Below are 19,037 nucleotides of genomic sequence, written 5' to 3'. Positions count from 1 at the left end.
AGCCCAGAATGAAGAATACTTATCTGAAAGCTGCAGGAGCTCCTCAATCACTGCATGGAACATCAGAAGTAGAAGGACTGCCTTGCTGGACCCCTGGACTGCACTGTAAAAGGCTTGCACTAAGAAGGACTCAGGTGGTACACTCACAAGGCCCCACAAAGACAAGATTGTGCCTGACAAAAAAAAAAAGGACTGGACTCCCTGACTAGCATCAGTTACAACAGAGCTGGAAGAAGTCACCTGCTAAGCCAAAGAAAGAATCACCCCAGCTGACCAGTTGCAACTAGACTTTTCCTGGACTATACAGGTACATTTTGGGAAATTGAGCCCTATTCATCAAGATGCAAGCTCGAGTCTCTGAACCTGGGCTGGTGCTACTGGACCCTTGTTTTACCCAAAGGAGCCACGAACTAAAAGTTTGGAAACGTTATGCAAAGTTTGGCAGAAAAGCTTCTGGAGAAGACTGGCTTGATATTGAGAGTCAAGTCAACGTTGTCGACTCACAAATTGGCCTGCCTGCACTGGTTTGTCCTGCTGAAAGATCCAGAGCTTCTCTCCATCGAGGACAAAGACTTCCAGACGCTCACTGAGGCATTGTGCTGCAGCAGGCCGTTGTCATCAAATCAGACACTGGATCTGAGGAAAACCGAGGACTTGCCGCTGAGATAAAAGCTCCTAGTAAAAGACTAAGGGCTTGATTTAGAGTTTGGTGGATGGCGTTACTCCGTCACAAATATGACGGATATCCCATCCGCTGTATTACGATTCCCATAGGATATCATGGGATCGAAATACAGGGAACAAGATATCTGTCACGTTTGTGACAGAGTAAGCCCATCTACCAAACTCTAAATCAGGCCCAAAGTCCGAAAGTAAACTTTTGACTGGGACCTAGCCCTCAACCTATCCAACCTACACTTCATCACCGTCAGCCTAAAACTTTGTCCTGGTCCAGGGCAACCAGATAGTCTCACATGGTACTTTCAACTTTTTGGCACTAGATATTTTTATTTAGTCTTTAAAAATTCACATCTCCAGTTCCCTACGATGGATTTTTGTCTAAAAATATCCTCTAGTTTTCTAAATTGGTGTTGGATTTTTATTGTGTTGTGTCTTTTCCTTATTTACTGTTTTGGTGGTATTAAATACTTTATATATAACTGCCTCCTAAATTAAGCCTCCCTGCTTGTTTGAAAATCTATGAAAGATTGAGAAAGGATTAACTTACTGAGACTTGACTGGGCCTATTAGTGTTTGTGGTATTATTAGTATCTGAGGGTGAATACTTCCACCTAATATTAATCCACTTTCCTACAGAAATGATAATATTTTAAGTGTACACATAGTAGATAATGACTCTAAATGTCCACCCTTGCAGTGACCAAGAGGGGTTTACGAGAGGCGTGTGGAGCATAGAACATGAAATTGGTAGCTCGATTTCAGAAATCTGTATGGTGTGCAGGATATCAGACTTCTTCATAGTCCAATAAATGTCTGTCCATTAGAGGATGTCTGCATTAAAAAAATTAGATGGTTCAGATTTGTTTTCCTGGGATGTAATTTAGTGTGGAAATTATATAATCAGGAGCCTGTATGATAGAAGGATGAGTCGGTATGTATTTCGATCATTGATTTTTCATAACAATCTTTACCCTTAGCTTCTAATTTTGACCCTTATATTTGCTTCTAGTGGGTTGGGACATTTTATTAGTGGATTCATATCTTGACATAGCCTGGCTCTTTTCTCCTTCAGCCTGTCAGGGTGGCTTTGGTACCAGCCTTATTTCTCCAGCATTATCTTCTTCATCAAGAGTTACAATATTGCCAAAGTAGCTATTTTCACCTCTCTGTGTCTTCCATTTTAGCCGTGAGCCTTTTAAAGAGGCTCTTACCATCTTTCACATTTGATATTCTGTGCGGGGCGGCATCATGGCTATTGGGAGGAGTCACACTTTCCTAAAGCAATCGAAAAAAGTGCTCATTAAACCTTCTCACTGTCCAGTCCTTGATAGATTGCAACATCATTTACTCCTTAGGGTTTTTAGTACTGTGTTTCCTTCTCAGGACCTGGTTCAAGAGTTACAACAATTGTGCCTTAGGATTTGGCATTGAGACAGACCATGTGTCACATTCTACAGATATCCCAGTATTTCCTGTCAGTGCCCAACATTTTTCTGGGGATTTAGTTAAATTAAGGAGTTTTTGAATTATCTTACAGTGGATTTTGCTTTTTGCCCTGCACAGTTTAATCATAATCAAGTGGAGGTAGGTTACCTGATTGGTTGCCTTAAAGAATCAGCATTTGCTTTTACAACCCCACTAGATCAACCTCAGGTGCTTGTTTATAATCAAATGATGTCTTCCTATTGGCCTTTAAGATGATGTATGAAAGTTATGATTTGAAGTACTGCATTGAAGAAGGCTCTGTGATAATCAGAAAGTAGCACTAGAAGTACTGACATATCTGACTTGTTTTCATCAATCAGGAGCTGAAATGCCCTGGGTCAAAAGAACTCAGATGATATTGTTTAAGTGTAGTTTGAGGAGGGAATGAGAGATAAATTGATTTGCTCACAAGACCCTACCTTTTTCCCTAAACACATTGATTTTGCTTGAACACAGATTACACACATTACAAAAGAGACCAAAGGGAGTGAAGGAAGGTCCAAGGAAGTCATTCTAATGTCCATAGAGTTGGTTCATCTGGTCAATCTAAATATTCTGTTCACCTATTTTCTAAAGAGGAGCCTTTGCAGGTTGGAGCAGTGAGAGGACATTTGAATGACAGTGAGCAAGAGCTCCTGCGAACATCTGGTTTAAGGGGGTCATTCTGACCCTGGCGGTCGGCGTTGAAGCGGCGGTAAGACCGCCAACAGGCTGGCGGTCTTTTTTCATGTATTCTGACCATGGCGGTTACCGCCATGGTCAGCCGCCGCTTTACCGTTCCGACCTGGGTCTCCAGCCCGGCGGTCGTCACATACCGCCGGCGGTATTCCAACCCGCCTGACCCCGGCTTACCGCCATGGATTTCATGCGGTTGGGGACCGCCATGCAATCCATGGCGGTAAGCACTATCAGTGCCAGGGAATCCCTTCCCTGGCACTGATAGGGGTCTCCCCCACCCCCAACCCCCACCCGACTCCCTCCCCTACCCCCCCCACCACCCCTGCCACCCCCAAAAGGTTGCAGGACCCCCGTCCCCCACCCCGATCCCCAACATATACACACACATACACACATACAGGCACGCATTCATGCACATACACACACACCCCGCATTCATGCACGCATTCAGGCACATACACACACCCCCCCGCATTCATGCACGCATTCATGCACATACACACCCCCCCGCATTCATGCACGCATTCACACGCCCCCTCAATATACACACACGCACACCCCCATGCACGCACACAACTCACAACGCCCCCCCACCCCCCTTCCCTAGCGGACGATCACCTTACCTGTTCCTGGTGATCCTCCGGGAGGGAACGGGCAGCTCCGCCGACACCGCCACGCCAACAGAACACCGCCACAGCGAATCACAGGTCGTGATTCGCTGGGCGGTGTTCTGTTGGCGTGGCGGTGGAGGTGGAGCTACCTCCACTTCCCCGCCTGCCGCCAGTATGGCTGTTGGCGGCTCTTCGTTCGGAAACGGGAGGAGCGCTGCCAACAGTCAGAATGGCCCATGCGGAAGACCGCCAGCACTGGCGGTCTTCCGTACGGCGGTCCCTCGGCGGTCTATTGAAAAGACCGCCGAGGTCGGAATGACCCCCTAAGTCTCCATTGTGGTGATGCAGGACATTTTACTCAGATGTGTTCTAGACAACCTTTAAGAAATGCTTAGTGTTTTCAATCTTCTCCTGGGAAGACACAATTCTGCTGATTTCCTTACATTGGTTCTTGTATGAATAATATTGATAATTATTTGCCTCTGTTACTGACTATTATAAGAACAGAAAAAAGGGCTGTTAATTTCTTTACCTTATTGGATAGTGGTGGCTCACTGTTAACTCAGGTCCAATACATTACACTTCTTCTCCATTGCATGTCTCTTTTGGCAATCATGTTACATTTTGACCTTTTAAATATGATGTCATTTTAGGAATTCTTTCTCCCCCTTGGAGAGGTATTTTCCTCTCTGCTTTTGCCCCTTGAGATGTCCCTTTGAAACTTAGAAATCTTTTTTTCACCCCCTTAAGAAGTCTCTAGATTGAGCTTCTGACATGCTGACACTTTTCCCTTGTTATCTATTGTTTACTTATCTTAGTTAGTAACCTGCAGTCTAAAGTTAGCTTTTTCTAAATTATTCTTGCACTTTTTGTGCTTTTTGTTTTTTGCTCGCATGTGTTTCGCCCTACACATGTATTTCCCTGATTTGGCTAGTTCTAGTGTTTTTCATTGCAGAGCCTAAATATGACTTTGCTGAACTGAATGGACTGATGATTGTTAACTCTGAGCAACACAATATTTCTGTATCTCAGATATTTCTTTTAATAATAAGTATTGTCCTTCTTGAATACTTAGTTTTGTTAATTTTAGTTCGCCTGAACTTTTTCCGTCGCCTAGGATAATCCTTGGTGATTATGTATCCTAATAACTTGGTACTGCGAATAGTCTACAAGACTTTAAGTTTCTGTTTGAAATGAAGCTCCTTAACTTTATTTTCGACTGGAGTTTTTCTTGGGTAGCCAAATAGGGTTTGTATTGAAATTGTTAGTGGTTCTACACACCACTTACTGGGTCCAAAGATCCACCCACCTCGATGAGGTTGATTCCTGAAAAAATGTAATTGCTCCAGCAGATCTGGTAGTAGAATGATGGTTTGTCCCATAAGGGTGGAGAACCATTTTTGTTCAGTGTTAGGGAGAGAGGACTTAACCTCATGTGATTGCCAGTCCAAAACTTGTTCACCCCAGAATCTGTCCCATCGTTTGCTCTGAAGATTGCTGAATTTCCAGTGTCGTGCCTACAAGTGACGGAGTGTGAGTATTAATAGTATTTTGGGCTTGCAATACTTTTGGCTTGAAGATTGTGGTGAAGTGAGTTTTTGTGAAGTGTTTTTGCCGAGTCGTCGTACTCAAAGTGATTGTGGCACTTTTTTGCTCAAAAATATTTGCGGTTGTTGTTGATGGGTCCGTCGTGGCCTGGGATTCCAGGATAACACACAAGTGTAGAAGCCACTTGGTGAATTTATTGTCTGCAGTGAGGTCCTTGTCATGAGACGTTGTTGACAGTGCCAATAGTTTCCCTTGAGCGAGTGTGAGTTATTGGTTGGTAATTAGTGAATCCTCAGTGCACATCAATAATCTGTATCAAACGCAGTGAGAAATGCTGGTCAAGTTTCACTCGTTGTGTAATTGTGAAAGCTACAGACAGAGAGAGAAGTGTAAGCCTGTACAGCTTTGAAGTGTTTGAGTTCCTACCCATAGTGCGCAGACAGGTTGTTGGTTTTTGCTCACAATATTTATCATTAGGTGTGTTTGAGCGATTGTGTGAGAGACAATTGCGAAACAACTGCATTGGTGAGAGAAGTGAGTCGGAATGTCATATTGTGCTGCGCTGGTTGATATAGGTCCATTGGTGTGAAGCAGTGCTAGTATTGGTAGATAGTGGCGTATTGTTATTGAAAGCTTCTTTTGTTCCACCTTTGACCCCTACACAAATTGCAGAAACTAACCCGATGTTAAATTAAGCAGGATTCATTCCTGATGCAAGGTTTTCTCAGGGAAACTCACCTCATCCCATGCTCAGACCAGATCAGATTCTGAATGTACATTGTAGTACCCCGCAAGAAGTACCCCAGAGAAATAATATTAGTTTGCAAGGTTACACAGCACAACAGTTGAAAGATCGGTTCAACAGTTTGAGCCCTCAAGGTGCAATCGGTGTTTCAAATTGTAATGCCAGACCAGAACAGACACCAGAGAGAGATAGATCAGTAAAAGTGCCTAGATTCAAATTATGATTGAATGAAATGATTTTAGGAACATTAGACATAGCTCATTTGGAGACTTACATAGAAGACAAACTGGTTCCTCTGTAAGGATGTTACTCAACAAGCAGTACAAGCTTACGAGGGATCAACTGAATTGACTGAGAAATATGATGTCAACCTAGAAAAATTAAAGCCTTCTAAGAGAAGTTACAGATTAGAGTTTAATTCAAAAGACATAGGGCCTCATTCTGACTTTGGCGGGCGGCGGAGGCCGCCCGCCAAAGTACTGCCGTCAGAATACCGCTGCGCGGTCAAAAGACCGCCGCGGTAATTCTGAGTTTCCCGCTGGGCTGGCGGGCGACCGCCAGAAGGCCGCCCGCCAGCCCAGCGGGAAACCCCCTTCCAGGAGGATGCCGGCTCCGAATGGAGCCGGCGAAGTGGAAAGGGTGCGACGGGTGCAGTTGCACCCGTTGCGATTTTGCATGTCTGCTATGCAGACACTGAAAATCTTGGTGGGGCCCTGTTAGGGGGCCACTAGAACCAGGCTGGCGGTAAGGGGGTCGGAATCCCCATGGCGGCGCTGCCTGCAGCGCCCCCATGGAGGATTCCTCAGGCCAGGGGAAAACCGGCGGGAAACCACCGGTTTCCCTTTTCTGACCGCGGCTTTACCGCCGCGGTCAGAATTGGCCTGGATGCACCGCCAGCCTGTTGGCGGTGCATCCGCGGTCCCCGGCGGTCGTAATGACCCCCATAGTTAACATGAGATCCCCTGGAATGAAATTGCATATTAAGGAATTGATCACATACATGTAGAAACAAGAAGCATTCGATAAGTGGGAAGGCAAATGGGTAAAAAAAAGAGATCAGAAGAAAGTGAAGCCAAATGTGCCTTTGACAGGAGCAAATGAAGCTGAGGACAGTGTGAAAATGATGCCCATGAGTGAAATACCTGTGGAGGTTATGTCCATGCACAACGGAATAGTAATGATGTATTGTCATTCACAAATGATTACCTGAGATTGACAAAAAAGCCTGTGGAATGGTGCAAGTAGACAGAGATTTGTGAAATGTTCATAACACCTCTGGGAAGATTTAAGCACGTTGTTTGACATTGTGGTTCCGACAGATTTGTGGACTGCATGTAAAGTACATGTTGATTGGCCAAACAGTGAACCTCAGAGAGATCCGGTAACAGGTGCACCATCTAAAGAGATAATGAAAAAGTATTACAAAGTGTTAAGTTTCTGAAAAAAAAAGGGTCTCCGAAAGATATTGAAAGGCAGAAAATTGACATAACAGCCCAAGAGTCAAAATAGTTGATTACGAGAGATTGTTGCAACCTTTCAAGCATCACAGTGGTACTGAGACAATGGAAGCTAAAGATATAGATAATTTTCACTTTGTGTTCAGACTTGTAAAGGCATTGAAGCCAGACATAAGAGAGATGAATCAGCAGCACCTGATATGTCAGCAGAATAAACCGATTGATGAGATCCTGGGCTATGCCAAATACTGTAGTGATGAAATAATGTTGAAACAGAAGAAGCTTGAAGAAAAAGTAAGGATTTTACAATTGAAAGCTGCACAGAAAGCAAATCAGAATCCGCAGATGATGGTGAACACTAGTGTGATGCAAGGAGTGCCACAGCAGGTGATGAATGTGTTTCAGTCTAGAGGTAGAGGACATGGTATTCAGTTAGATCAGAGTTGTCGTGTTCTTGATGTCCATGCTTTGAAGAGAACTAATCCATGTCATGCATGCGTAAATTTGGGTCATTGGTGGATGGAATCTCTATATAATAATGTGAATGTTCAAATACAGAGTGCATGAGTTGCTCACATTGGTTTGCTTCATGTGAAGCCTTTCACTGCCTTGCGTGTGGCTGTGTTGAAACATCAGGGAGGAACCGCATTCAGCCAGCATTTGTTTGTGGGAATGGTTTCAATGTCAACCAGAAGACCTGATTTATTTCTCCACTGGACAAGTTCAGTCAATGTTTTCACCTTGATCTGGGAGGTTGGTGGAGGGAAGGTGTAGGGGGATGAGCGGTGGGGGCCTAGTTGGAATTTTATTCTGTTAAAGCAAAAGTCACAAGCCAAAGGTGACTGATAATAGAGTCTGAAATAAACAGTTGCCTTTTGTCAGTGGGTTTTGACCTTTGAGGCATAAAGAAAAAACACACCTTTCCTGGATGATGTCATTCTGATCATGGCTGTCAACTGGTTCCATCTCATGGATTACGGGTGGCTGAGTACTACTCAGCCTACATGCGGAACTCTGCAGAATACCATGGAGTTTTTCGGTGTCTCTGCAGAATTCCGCAGAGTGAAAAACCTGTGATCTCCGCCCAGCCTTCCAGAAAATAGGCAATGGTGGCCTTGTCCAGCAGAGCTTCCTTGATGGATCATAATAACTTCTCCACCTCAGGGCCCCACTCCCACGGTACACCTGTACTGGTGAGATGTCTAAGAGGCTCCGCCATTGCCGCAGGGTTCAGGATAAACCTTCCACAGTATGTTGCCAAACCTAGAAAGCTGGGTTCTGGGGCACTGGTGCGCTTTGGATCACTTCAGCTTTCTTTGTGTTGACCTGGAGCACCTCAAGGGAGACGATGTAACCACAGAAATCTACAGAGTCTTGGTAGAAAGAGTATTTCTTCTTGTGCAGAGGCAACCCAACCTTGGTCAATTATGAAGCATAGCCCTCTACCTTATGTGATGTTCTTCTGGACTTTCAGAGAAAATGAGAATTCACTTTACGTTGCCCAGGTCAGTTACTCCTATGATGCCAGACAGTGTTTCACGGATAGCGTTCTGGAACACCTTTATAGCAGAAAAAATGACAAAACTCAATATTTTGTAGCATATGAGGCCCAAGTGTATGGAATAAGTGGTGATTTTATGGCTCTTTGTGACATGTTCCAATGCCGGAGTCAAGTTCCTGTTTTGTAAACCATTTGGGCCCATTAGGATAAGATACTATGGTGGTCATTCTGACCCTGGCGGTCTTTGACCGCCAGGGCGGAGGACCGCGGGAGCACCGCCGACAGGCCGGCGGTGCTCCAATGGGGATTCCGACCGCGGCGGTAAAGCCGCGGTCGGACCGGCACCACTGGCGGGGTACCGGCAGTGTACCGCCGCCCCATTGAATCCTCCGCGGCGGCGCAGCTTGCTGCACCGCCGCGGGGATTCCGACCCCCCCTACCGCCATCCAGATCCCGGCGGTCGGACCGCCGAGATCCGGATGGCGGTAGGGGGGGTCGCGGGGCCCCTGGGGGCCCCTGCAGTGCCCATGCCACTGGCATGGGCATTGCAGGGGCCCCCGTAAGAGGGCCCCTACATGTATTTCACTGTCTGCTGCGCAACTGCACCCGTCGCACAGCTTCCACTCCACGATTCCGAGCCGGCTTCATCGTGGAAGCCTCTTTCCCGCTGGGCTGGCTGGCGGTCTGAAGGCGACCGCCCGCCAGCCCAGCGGGAAAGTCAGAATTACCGGAACGGTAACCTGACGGCGGGACTTTGGCGGGCGGCCTCCGCCGCCCGCCAAGGTCAGAATGAGGGCCTATATCATCCATGGTTGGAGTTATATGTCTCCCATGTTTGATTGCCTGATTCGGAAGCCTCATGTCAACACACAAGCATATGGTGCCGGGCTGCTTCGGTTTTGGTGCAATCATCAGTGGAGACACCCAGGGTGCGGCCAGTCACCTTCTCCATTACCCCTTGTTCCTCCAGGGCCTGCAGCTCATGTTCCACACTTGGAAGGGCACATGCCAGTGCATAAGGCAATGGGCTTCACTGGGTTGTCAATGTGTAGCTGGAACTGTTTTCCCTTCAGCCTCCCAAGTCTGGTGAAGAGCTGCGGAAATTCAGCAAGCAGGACATCGGCATGCAACTTGTGGACTTGCTTCACAAAGGAAACCAACTCAATATCCTCCAGTGTGTGACACCCCAATAGAGTTCCTTTGCCACCCTCCGTGATGTGAAATTTCACCCTTGCCAAGCGGCCATCACTTACAATGTCTGCTTCGATGGTTCTGCAGGGTGGCAGGGGCTCTATTCCACCATAGGTGTAAATCCTCATGACGGAGGTGGGTGGTACAAGTCTTTCAAACTGCTCCGAGTCCATGACATTCACACAAGTGCCTGTGTCTATGAGAGCTGTCACAGGAGTAACACGGATGCACATGGGAGCTGGTCATTGTTTGTGGCCCAGCCGTCCTGCAAACAAAATGACGAAGATGTCATCTTCTTTGTCGTCATAATGCGAACCAGCTTGGTTGGCATTACGGGTGGCATCCACTACTTAGTCAATTGACAGCATGGGTAGGGCCACAGCCGCCTGCTTTGCTTTCCCAGAGCTGGTTCTTGGCCTCCCGCTACAGCAAACCTTTGCAAGGCAGTTGGCTTTACCACACTTCGAGCATGTGTTTCTTTTTGCCTGGTGTTTTGTGTTTTAAACCGCAATTGCCGTAGCTGAAGTTTGATAATCGTGCAGTGCCAGATGGTTGTTGGGGAGTGAGATGCCCTTGGATGGCGTCTATTCATTCTTCCTTCATGCTACTGGTATTTGACAATCCTGTTGTGGCTTGGCACAGGGCTGCCTCCATCTCATCGGCATAGCTACTGGAGGGTTCATAGGACCTGGCCAGGATCAAAATGTCATCCAGCGATATACCTGGCAGTCTGAGAATGAGCAGTTGAAGCATGTTGGATTGTCACCTGTGAATAACAGGCACACAGATCACCTCATGCGGATTAATTCCTGTACATGTGCTTCCTAGCTTTCTCAACCAGGCATAAAACATGTCAATTGACTCAGTGTCTGTTTGCTTAGCCTGGTGCAACTTAAAGCGTTTGTATCCGGGGTTCAGCTGCAGGTCAAAATGTCCATTTAATGCAGCCATGGCTGCATCAAAGTCTTCATCTGCCCCAATATTTGGTAGAGTCTCAAAGAGTTCATATAGTTCATTGCCCCCCAAAATGCATCGGCAAGGACCTCTTCACCAAGCTGTCTGTCACTCTTGTGGTGCGAAAATAGTGCTGCAATCGACAGTTGACAAAAGGGTGGCAGAGGTGTCCCTGAGACATGTGTGCATGGGGCGTGAGCAGGGCCTGCTTGCCCCAGTTGCTGCGATGAGCTTATTTTATCTTACTGAGTCAGTCTGCACCTTATTCAGGTGGGAGATCCTCTGTACACATGTATCGCACCCCTGGATTGTGGGACCTGCTGATTCTCTTGTTGGCTTGTGTGGATTGCCTAGTGCCTGTTAAGATGCACAAAGTGGGGGGGGTGCAGCAGCGCAGGAATGCCATGTATTCACTTTCCACCTTTATTTAGATTTTTCTTAATCAGTTTATTGCCTCCATTTCAGACAGTGTGACATCACCCCCAGTCAAGTTCAGTGCACAGTTTCTAAGGCCAGGTGGCCGTATGATACCATACAGGCTCTGTGGAGAACAGCAGAGGGTGCAGAATAAAGCCTCTTCATCTTCAGTCACAGTTAAGATGCAGGCGATGACAAGTAAGGGCCTGAGGGTAGACCACGTGGAGACAGCGCCCTCATCAGATAGCTTCAATGGTCGGGACCCACATGCATTGAGGAGAGAGAGCAAGAGCCGCGCAGTCCGAGAGAAGTGAAATAGTGGCATGGCCGTGCGATGCACTGGTTTGTAGAGGCTGCAAACAGCAGGAGGCAGAAGCTGTGGCGTTCGCCCGTCCTGCACGGCAAAAACAGGCAACAGAGCCCAGTGAGTTCTCTTCCAGCCCCTTGCAAGGGGTACTCGGGCTGTTGGGCAGACCACGTGGCAGCAGGTACAGGCACCAGCACTGCTGGGGCAAATAGCATGTTCCATCAGAGCCACAGGCCGTGACAGATATCCGCTCCAGATCTTGGCAGTATGTCACAGCAGACCCCAGACTAGTAAAGGGGCAGAGCTTCACCCCACTTGAATGGCCTTATACACAGGCAGCAGTTTGGTTTCTTGGAGCGCACCGGTCAAGAGCGGGCATGGGAATAGGGTCGCCTCCCCCATTGCCAATGTAGCTTGGCAGCAGGGCTATGACACCCCGCTGGAGGCCTAGTGCATAGGCTATCACACAAAGAGACACGTGCAGCAAGTAGTATCATTATTATTGCAATTTTTTTATTCCACTTTTAGAAAGTTGCCATTTTCCTGCTCTGAGCCCTGTGTGTCTGCAGCCTGTCTCTGATTGCACATCTGAGTTGGCCGACACCTGGCTTTTTTAAATTTCCTCTGGACAGCCACCCACAATGGGAGCTTAGGTGTGACCTGATGGGCCATCCTGGGAGAATGGGATGGAGGAGCTGGGCACAGCCTCACACCTACACCTGAATAAACTGCGTCCTGTCACCACACAAAGAGCTTCATACTGCCCTACAGTGAGTCTGGAGCCAGGGCAGGAAAGGAGGGCCTCTGTGCACTTCAAAGACCCTTCTTTGGTTTCGCCCCCTCTTACAAGGCACCACAGGGTTTAAGAACTGGACTTCAAACCCTACCACTTCAGTATACCTCTGGACCTGTGGATACACTGCCAGGGAGGAGGATCATTGTTCTGCTACAAGGACTGGCACTCTGCTGGTTGCTGCTCTGGTTTCCTGCTTTGCTATGCTGACCTGTTGTTGTCTGCCCTCTTGACTGAGAGTGAGAAGAACTGGACCTGCATTTCTCCAACACAGAACTCAGAGTACTTCAAGGGCCAGCTAACTGGTCTCCTGATCTGAAGTCTCAGGGACAAGAAAGACATCCACCCCACCTACATTTGCACCAGTACTCTGGTATCTGGGGTTTGCCCTGCCAAGTGGTGCCACCCAGTCCTGGACCCCATGGAAGTGGGCCAGAGGTGCTTGCTGCAGGAGAACCAATGCATCCTCTGCCAACCTGACACATCGCCACCACTGCGCAGAACAGAACTCGTGCATTGCCCCTGTTGCTTGGCTCAGACCTGGTGAATTGCCTCTGCTGCAGGGAATTAACTCCAACACATCTCTGCTATTGCAAGAGCACAACACATGCATCACCTTCGGACCTGCTGCAGCTCAGAACTAACCCTTCGCTGCCCGTTCTTGGAGAAAATTCAATGCCTCTCCTCAACTGGTTGGAGAAAATCGATGCATCTCTTCACTGAGGGAATAGCCACAGGCACATCTCTTCACCTGTGTCCCGCAGCTTTGTTGTTGACGCAACCAGGATTAAGTTACTTTTGTTCAGCAGGCCTCACTGGGTCCCTGTATCATGCCTGCGCTCCATCGAGGTTGGCCTGAAATTTTGACTTTGTCCCGGTCTGGCACAACCAGATGTCCCAAGTTGGCACTTCTTGTTTCTAAGTGCTATTTTACAGATTAAGAATTCATAACACAAGTTCTACTTTTTGGATTTTTGTTGTTTTGGTCTTGTTTTATTTATTCAATTAAGTTCTGTTTTTCTAACTTGATACCTTACACATTGCCTGACTGCTCTGTGCCAAGCTACCAGAGGGTGAGCCCAGGTTAAGTTAGGGTTTGCCTGCCACTTACCCTGACTAGGATTGAGGTTGTTAATTGACTAAGGTTTACACCTAATTCAAACAACAACCCAATTTCTAACAGGGTCTCTACACAACACGTTTATTTGGAGTCAAATAATACTGCATGTTTATTACAAAAGTGCACTAGAAATGTTAAGCATTCAAGGCAATTCACAACTTACTGATGTGATCGCTGGTATTCGCAAAGCTAGTATCTCTGACAGATGTACCAAGGCCATGGTTATTAATACCACATCTGCTCCCAGGATGTAGTTAGTAGGATGAAACCTAAGAATGGTAATTATTAGAAAACATTCATGCTAGTTACAAATCATACAGGGTACTTAAATGATGATAGGTACAAAGGTAAGAAGCATAGGTAATGTAGCAAGAGTAAAGATAAACATTATAGATACAGTAGTCAAGAACACCTTGCATTTATCAAAAGCTGCCCAGCTATTAAACAAAGATGCACCGCCTGAGGGATAAGGAGTTATTTCATGTGGGTGTGCAGGAACACAACCTTGGAAACAGAATCAAGTTGGTGAACAAGTATAGTGCAAGTTCTAAGTCATATTCAAAGGGTTCGGAATCAGAAGGAGCCAAATGAATAAATTGCATGTGGAACAAGTTTGCCACCTTAATGAAAGTTCCAGGAGTAAACCTGTATGAGATCTGTTTGAGCAGTGTCCAATTACTGATTGCAGCAGATTCAAGACACCTGTATATTATAGAGGTTAAAGGTGTGTAGGCCAAAATAATTTCAAGTGTTTTAGGGCTAGAATGACTTCCATTCAAAATAAATCTCAACAGCTTCACCGCTGAGTCCATACTGATAACTTGCTATGGAATTGTCTCCTTTGACTATACTAATAGGAAGACAGCAAGAAAAAAAATGTATATGTAGTTGAGGAGGGTCCATCTGTCTTAGGCTAGGTTGATCAGAGAGCCTTTGGTATTACTGTGAATCGAAATAGCTCTGGGGGGACGCGTTACTGCAGGTGACAACATTTTAGAAAAGTTTCCAACTGTCTTTTCAGGGTAAAGTTGGAGCTTTTCCTGTTTTTCCCTTAAGATCGTTTTAAAGAAAGGAGCCACTCAATAGGTAGATAATATGTGAAATCTGCCTTTATTAGATAAGAGGTTAATAAAGAAATAGAAACAAACCTTTGAGTGCTGGTTTTGTTGAACCCACTGAATCATTTAAATGGATAGCCCCATTAGTTGTGGTCACAGGGGTGAATGGTAAAATGTGGCAATGCATTGACCTGTGAGATCTGATTAGCAACAATCATGTAGAAGGACCTCCATTGCTAAAGATAGATGAAGGTCATAACTAAAATGATACAATGGTTTTCTTCACTATGACAGTAGAAGGATAAAAGCAGTCTTCACCTCCAGGCATTTTTCCAATATGTCCACATGCCATTTGGATTTGTGGCTACAGATGTCTATTGGCTAATGCCCAGATTGTTTAAGGATGGCAAAGGAACTATGTTCTTCCAGGATTATTTCTTGGTGATCAGTGTGAACAAAAAGCAGCACAATGGACATTTCAGGAGGATGGTAAATATGCTAAAGTATCATGGGCTGACTGTTTGGGGACTTGAACGTTTCCAACAGCAGCCCTTAAGACCAAGTCAGATGTGATCACAAACCACTGACTAAACCTTTAACCAGAAATTGTTTCACAGCTACTTCCAAGAGTGTGTGATTCTCAGTGAGACTCATGGATTTTAGTTATAAGATCTAGTATGCCCCTGGAGATAACAAAAGAGTGGCAGACAGAGCAGACGTCCGTTGCCGTTGGATGAAGTTTCGAATGAAAGCTGGGAGGAGAACAGCGAGTCCTTGTCTTGGGAAGTAAAGCTAGTGATGCGATAACTAGGGAAGAAGGGGATGTTGCCACTGATAGTAAATCACACTTGAGGATGGTGAGAGAGTACATAGTAAAGGGCTGACTGTAGAAGAAAGTTGAATGAGAATCTCTGTGGTCTTTGCAAAGTATGCATTGACCTTTCTTTGGAAGAGGGAAGATTAGGGAGGGATACATAGGTTGCCCCCTCCCTCACTAAGTTCAGAGAGAAAATTATGGATGTCTATCATCTATGGATGACAAAGGGCATTAAAGAATTGTTGAGAGTAAAGAAAAAACGAAGGAAATGTATTGGTGGCCTGGCATTGATGGCAAGGTGGAATACAGATTGAGGAGTTGTATGAAGTCTCAAGTGACAGATAAGTCGCTGTTTAAGAAATGAAAACCGGGAGATTGATACTTTTAGCCCTTAGTTCCACAAAATTATCTGTATTCCATTCAACAAGGTAACTTTGTTTCCACTACGAAATTACCATTGAATGTTATAAAAATGTATTATGACTCAGGTATTTCTGGTCATAGCGGGGTTAAGACTACTTTTAATTTGATCCTATAGCGCTTTTGGCAGCTAACCGTCCATTCATAAGTCCAGAAACATGGCCCTGGTTGCCCCATTTGTGCCTAACAAAAATCTGTGTGCTCTGAGCCTTTTGGATATTTGCAGCCCTTATCAGTGACCGCTCAACTCTGGCATACAATTTCTACAAATTCTATTACACACAGCTTGCTTTCAGAAAGGCACTGTGTAATAATTGTTACAGTAGACACTGTTTCAAAGATGTTTCATTTTTCTCCTCTGATTAAACTACCAACAGTGGAAGAACTGGCCCAATGCTTTATGACCAGAATTTTCATTTTCATGACATGTGTCATACTGTCATCCCTGATATAGACATTTGATACTCATAGTGCTACCAAACTTCCACTTTTCCTTTATATGCAAAGTTTCTGAGGTTTTTCCATCTTTGCCACCCATTGATCCTTTGATTTTACACCTTCTTACTCCTCAAGTCAGTTACTGAAGCACAGGCAATTTGTTTCAGAATGTTTGCAACATTCTAAAGTCCAGATTAATTATGCTGGCAAATCAAAAGCAAATTCTATTTCAAATTCTCTTAGTACATAAATTGCCAGTTAAATTTCAACCGAAAAATTTGAGACCATTTCTAAATGAGTCTCTGGGGGATCTGATATCATATGAAGCCTTTCTTACTGCAGGTACAGTGATCACAATCCCAGATGATCTCTACTAAGACAGAGATGCTATCATTTTATAGATCATCAGTAGACTGCACATGATCATACACATGCAATAGGGTGGTATCCAGTGACAATAACTGATCAAATATGCATATGTGCAACAGGTGCTGAACACACACATCATAGAGGAAAAACAAACTGCAATTAAGGCAACTTTCATATCATGTTGTCAATAGTACATTTTTCATATTTGATCATAGAGTAAGTAGTTGGACAGCATACTGTTGGTGAGTCACTATGGCAGCTAAATTCTAGTATGTCTGTCTGATGTTCTGGACTTTTGTCTTAGGTAACTACTTTGTTTTCTAATGAGGACTGTTCTATTTAGTCTCAACCACATCTGGCTCCCGAATATGAAATAAGGCCACCTTTGTGTGTTTCATTATTTCTTATCTTATCTATACAATGGCAACTTGCACAGCAGTAAAGTTCTGTTCATACTTACTATTGGTTACCTCTTCCTTTTCTCTTTGGTTGTGCACTTTATTATTGTTGTCTCTGTACATTGTTTTAACCATGTAATTTTCTTTTCACATAATCCTAGTTAGTGCTTGTGGGAAGATGTTTCTTCAGGTCATACCATTTTACTGGTTTGCAGAGGCTTTCAACTGCATCCTCATAATAAACTTGGAGATTCCGGAGGGAGTTACATTTGTGACAGGCTCTAAGCAGAGAATACTACTAAGAGCTTACTGGAAACCACCCAGGGTCAAAAGGAGAACAATAATTTAATATGCTGTCACTTAGTGCATTGTCAGAAGCTGCCCTCAGACTGCTGCTGAGCATTTTCACTGACTGGGTCAATCGAGCATATCTATGTTTGTTTTCAAGCCCTTTGGAGCATAGAACGTGAAGTGCCGTGGTAGGACATACAGCTCTGCAAGGCCAGGAGGATATCATACTTGGCTACCTGCTTCCTAGCTGAACAAACACCATAAAACGTATTAACTGCCCTTTCCCAGATTATGATTTGTACATTTGAGAATGCATGAGTTTACTAATGCAAGATGCTGTTGAGATTTTTCCTTGGTATGCCAGATCACATTCCCTTCCTTGATTTTTCATTGTAATCTTTACCTCTTTCTTCTGTTTTTTGATCCCTGGCTTGCCCTGATTGCAAACTGGATGGTCTTCCACCTGTATTCCTCTCTTGGCAAAGTCTAACTCTTTTCTCCTTCCTTTTGTCAGGGGACGTTAGGTGGCTTGCTGATTTCTCTAGTGTAATCTACATTATCGATGGAGAACTGCAAGTCTGCAAAAGGAGATTGTTTTCCACTTTATGGGGTTTTCCTCCTAAATGTTTCCCTTTGAAGGAGCTACTTATTATCTTTAATGGATATTATTCTGGTCAGGATGGCACTGTGGCTATTTGGAAGGAGTCACACTTTCCTCACATCTAGAAGGGTACTCAACAGACCTCAACGACATCTAGTTCTGCACACTTTCATTTATTTGCTGTAAATTGTGTCCATATTGTGCAGTTACTTTTTTAACGTATTCATCTCCAGGTGAGTCTTCTGCCTGGGCACTTTGGGTCACTGCCATCTCCTTCACCCCACTGCTTGGTCATCCAAGAAGTCCTGCGCCTATCCTGTGCCCAGGAGCCAACCCAATATTGTTTCTCAAACAGCAGTGCCCATCTTATCCCACTGCTATGGCCTCACTGAATATGTCAAGGCTGCTCCATTCTTCACTATGTTTCACCTTATCTGGCATGTGATTCTGCTCCAGACCTCTGTCTCCACAGGAATGTTGGACCTCTCTCCGTGGCCCTGCGGCCAAACAAGGCCACCCTTGTGTCTCCATTTGTCTTCTCAAGGTCAGGCTTCCACAAACACAAACACTTCCTGCCAACAGAGGACCAGTTGTCTCCCATGCCACACTGCTCAGGCACCCTGATGATGTCCTTTGAGGTAGTCTTAAGAGCTCTCTCAGGATTTCTGTAACACTGCCCTGTGACCACCATCTTAGTTTGGCTGCTGGGGCTGTGTGGTCTCTCACTGAGCTGCTGAATCTGGGTGATCTGCCCAGGTTCAGTGTCTCAGTCATGCTCTACACCACTCCCATGTGTGTGTAGGGCAGCTGTAATCTGGCTTGGTGCCACCTGTTTACCAGGGTATAGGCAGAGGAGTTTGCTTGAGCATCCTACCCCTCCTCCCTCGTGGCTCCGTCCCCTGATTACCTGATTTTGAAGACATGCTTTGCATGCCTTAGCACAATCCTTGATCTCAGAGTTTCCTTTGATTATTTTTGAATCTTTATCCCAATCATACATACATACAACAATAACAGGAGAAGAAATGTGGGGGACCCTGACTTGATTTAGCAATTAGTAACAGTACAACAGCTGTGGGAAAAAGAGCATCATCCGTGTTACTATAGGTCTAGTTGTAAATGCAGTACTGACCCCCAAATAGGGCTAACATGTATGA

Source organism: Pleurodeles waltl, chromosome 8 (assembly GCF_031143425.1).
Source record: "Pleurodeles waltl isolate 20211129_DDA chromosome 8, aPleWal1.hap1.20221129, whole genome shotgun sequence".
Lineage (NCBI taxonomy): Eukaryota > Metazoa > Chordata > Amphibia > Caudata > Salamandridae > Pleurodeles > Pleurodeles waltl.
Note: the sequence above shows the minus strand (reverse complement) of the source record.